Genomic DNA, 4,335 nt, shown 5'->3' on the forward strand with positions numbered 1-4,335 from the left:
GTGTGTGTGTGTGTGTGTGTGTGTGTGTGTGTGAGAGAGAGTGTGAGAGTGTGAGTGTGTGAGAGTGTGTGTGTGTGTGTGTGTGTGTGTGTGTGTCTAGTTTTCGTTAACTGTAATAACCCCGAAGCAATGTCCAGATTTTCAACTCTGAAATATCATACTGCGATGATTCAGAGACTTCATTCAATTTAATTTACAATTCAAACGGCAGAAATCTTAATGTGAAGAGTTGTGTTGCCAGACATTTGCAAATATTTTCTCTGTTTGCGTCTGTCAGTTGAGTTTGTGTTTGAGTGTGCGTCTGAATGGCACAAATGTTCAGGACTGACCGGACACAGCATTTCAGCACTGAAGAAGCAGATCAGAGGCAGGAGACGAAGGAACGCCTGACAGAGGAACTCAGAGGATGCTCTTGGATTTCCTTTAATATCACCGCATGCATTTCTTCTCCTCGCACTAATCGTGGCGCGGTCCATTAAGGGCCCTCGGTAGAGCGCACGAACCCCTGCTATTAAAGCCACAATTTGCAGTGTCAGCTCCTATGTGCCGAGTGTAAGTCAAACCCCACCCAGAACGCCTTCGGAGCATCTTTGAGCCACAATAACCATCATCAGTTAAAGCAGGCAGATCCATTACACGTGCTGCAGCCCTGCATTACTACAATATCATCAATTCCCAGAGTGCCACGGCCCATTCCACAGCCTATCAATTATTAATAAGCCACCTCACGGCTAATGCTTGCCCTGAATTATTTAAATGTATCTTCATGTATCAATAAACATAAATGTTAAACAAAGACTAGTGATGAAGACACTGAATAAGGCAAGTTTATAGGATGTGTCTGGGAATGGCCTCGGTGACTAATTGACACAATATGTCGTCGTAAAAGAATAAGAGCGGCGCTTCCAGAGAAAGGCCAATGGAAACTTATTTAGCCCGCTGAGGATACGAATGTTGGCTCGATGGCCATTTTTCTTGAGAGCCCACAATAAGTGGTTTTAATCAGTTTTGTGCCGCATGAAGCGATGTAAATTCTCTAAGTGCGATCCCCCCGTACGGAGATGGGAAATGAAAGCGGCTGTGAGACGCTGGACCTGTTGAGAGAAGTAATGTAGGGCAGCTCTGTTTGCTCCGTCCCAATCGAGAGCGCTGTCCCACGCGAGAGTTTGACGGATGGGCAAAAACATTGGAAAGTCACGCTCGCCCCACTTAAAACACACGTTATGAATGACCTGCGCACAGGCCTGTGGGTTCTTGTGAAGCCATCCTCGCTTCACTCACAGTCTGCTCCATTTCCAGGCAGGAATTAGGGAATTCCCTCTTCCCGGAGACGGTCAAGGCCGGCAGACAGACAGACGGAGGAAATGATGGAGCGCCGCGTGACGCTGGAATGATGCTGGTAGTCGGAGTGCTGTGCATTGACAGAGTTATTTCTCAATACCAGCGGCACCCACAGACCTGAGACAGAAAAAACAATCCACACGTTCCACTGGGCTTCAGCGCTAAACACCTTCTGCCGAATCGCTCACAAGTAGGAAAAACTTAAAAACTTGAGGCCAATCATTTCAGAGCTTTTCTGAGAAAAAAAAAAGTTGTGTCAACTTAAAATTTAAAGTTAGACTATCCTTTCAACTAATGCATTCTATAAACTCAACAACTTGTGCATCCAAGCTTGCATTTTAAGTTGAGTATTAATATTACATTATAGTCGGTGTTGTGGGTAATCAGTAATCAGATTATTTTTTCAAGTAACTAGTAAAGTAATGCATTACTTTTTAATTTACAATGAATTACTTTTTCAAATAAGTAACGCCAGTTACTTTGTTTCCATGTATTGAGTGACAGCTCTGGTGTTGCCATGGTGACAGAAATCAGGAGTAAGTGCAGAGCGTTGTGTGCGCTGTGTGAACATGTTACTGTAGTTCTCATCTCACTTGAACAAAAACAGATGAATAAAAAAATTTATAAACTCAGAATATGACACAAACCTGCGATAATTAAATATGTTAAATATCAGAAATATCCTTTAAGTATTTAATCCCATTTTATTAGCCAATGTCTTTACTGCTGACCTTTGATGATCCAATTCAACCATACTAACAAGCAAAAATGACATTAGATAAACAACATTTGTGTTTCAGCCTTAGGCTTATTCATTTCACTTTTGGTGTGAAAGTGCTTTTAAATTTGCCAAAAATATAACTTTTTATAATAAAAACAAACAAGCAAGCCCATGCCAGATGAGAAAAAAGTAACACAAAAGTAATGTAACGCATTACTTTTAATAAAAAAGTAACTAAGTAATGCGATTAGTTACTTTTTCGGGGAATAACGCAATTTTGTAATGCATTACTTTTAAAAGTAACTTTCCCCAACACTAATTATAGTAATGTAGAAGTTTATAATTTTGCCTGATTTGTGTAGCAAACTGAAAGGATTATGTAGACTTACTTCTACACCATAGTATTTCCCAGTTTTCATTACGAATAATTGACGACAGGCTGTTGAATTATTAGGGAATAATGCACACCTGAGGAGGTGATGTGAACATGATGCAAAGTGGAGTGATTTTGTGGCAAACCCATGGAAATAATTTGTAATTTTTATCTTATTGTTTACTATATTTATTTCCCTGCTCAGTGTTGTTGTGGGTTTTGTTTTTTTTGCCATTTTAGGCTGTAAGGACCTTTGAAATAACTGAAATCATTTGGCGAAGTGATACGGACATGTAATGCGGTCAAGAGCTGCCTGGAACTACTTTAGCTGTGCGTTTCCCTGAAAATAATTCATTCTCCTCTGCTGTATTCACAACACAAACACATACATGCTGATGAATCCAGTGTCCGGCTGAACTCAATCCATGTTTCTAAGGTCACTGTGAGTCAGTGTGTTTTATTTTTGATCTCACTGATGAACCTTGATAACATGTGCTCAGTGAATGAGCTGTGTCCACATCTCAGTGTGAGAAACACTAAAGACTTCAGATCAAACTGAAGGAAGACGAAAACATGCTGAATTTGAATATTCAGTGTGTGGACTTAAATATTGTTCTTGGACAGATTTTATTGCTTCACTGTCTTTTGCCAATTCACTTGAAGCCTTGGGCTGTGCAGCTAAACACCGTTTCCACTGAGAGAAAATCAAAAGGAACATGCAAATCATAATTGACTCTTGGCGTGTTTAATCATTAATGTCGGGATGCTGGATTGTCTGATGGCTGTCTAATCTAACCGGCTGCTGTTGAGGATGTCTTCTCTAATTAGCTGTTCAGATTGACCTGGTAAATCTCGCAAAATATTACTCTGATGCTGTTAAGAGGAGATACTGACGTGACAACAGCAAACTCAAATGGGAAACAGCTCAAGAGCTGCCTGGAACTACTTTAGCTGTGCGTTTCCCTGAAAATAATTGCACACTAGAACATTCATCAGCCAATCAGATTCAAGCATTCAATATCCCTGTAGTATAAGCAGATAATAATTATTAGTACTTAACTCGGTTTTTGTAATTATGTATAATTTGCTGTAGTTAGCATATGTAATTTCCTTAAAATAAAGTGTTTCCCTGGTTGAATTAAGCCTTAAACATAAGTTATTCAACATAAACTGAGTTGAGATTTACAACCCATTTTGTATTCATTTTAAAATTATAACCCAGTTACATAGTCATGTTTAAACAATAGTTGAGTTAAAAAGAAACAGAAAAACATTTAACCCAATCCAGCTGGGTCAAAACTACACTCTTAAAAATAAACTTGCTTCAAAAGGTTCCTCACAGAGATGCTATAGAAGAACCATTTTTGGTTCCACAAAGAACCATTCAGTCAGAATCTGATGAAGAATCAAACTCATCCTGATCTCGGATGATCTGAGGGGGAGCACATTTTCAGCTGATTTTTATTTTTTGGCTCAACTATTCCTTTAACAGGTATCTATGGTGTTACAGGACACTATATACTTTTTTCTTAACAAAAGTAAGAATCCAGATTTGTGGATGAAAATGTTTTGAGCAGCAAAAGGGTTAACGGCACGATTGTCCACAGTGAGGGAAGGAAACGGTCGTCAGCGTAAGATGATGAATGATAAACATGTCTTTATTCTTCCAGGCCTGCAGGCACATCGAGACAAACAAGCGCAGGTCGTTTCTTTCAGACGGGTCGCCATCATCAGACAGCGGCGCGCGGGAATTAAAGATGACATCACCGAATGATCAGCGCTTTGTCTTCATGAGACGGGACGGACCTTTGTTCTGGCTGTGAGAGAGCACATGCAGTACAGACGCTGATGGAGTCGCTTTTAATTTGATCTGAAGGATGTTTATGAAGACCGTATTCGC

The 4,335-nt window shown here is 40.0% G+C and overlaps 1 long non-coding RNA gene across 1 annotated transcript in view; it reads left to right on the plus strand.

The window, feature by feature from the left end:
- The window catches only part of LOC107724249 (uncharacterized), a 19,143-nt gene extending 15,245 nt beyond the window's left edge, over nucleotides 1–3,898 (plus strand). The window contains exon 3 of the long non-coding RNA XR_001638011.1: nucleotides 3,824–3,898. This is a non-coding gene — a long non-coding RNA (uncharacterized LOC107724249). The remainder of the gene's footprint in view (nucleotides 1–3,823) is intronic.
- The last annotated feature ends 437 nt before the right edge of the window (nucleotides 3,899–4,335 follow it).

The sequence above is a fragment of the Sinocyclocheilus rhinocerous genome, unplaced genomic scaffold (assembly GCF_001515625.1).
Source record: "Sinocyclocheilus rhinocerous isolate Xijiao unplaced genomic scaffold, SAMN03320098_v1.1 scaffold365, whole genome shotgun sequence".
Classification (NCBI taxonomy): domain Eukaryota; kingdom Metazoa; phylum Chordata; class Actinopteri; order Cypriniformes; family Cyprinidae; genus Sinocyclocheilus; species Sinocyclocheilus rhinocerous.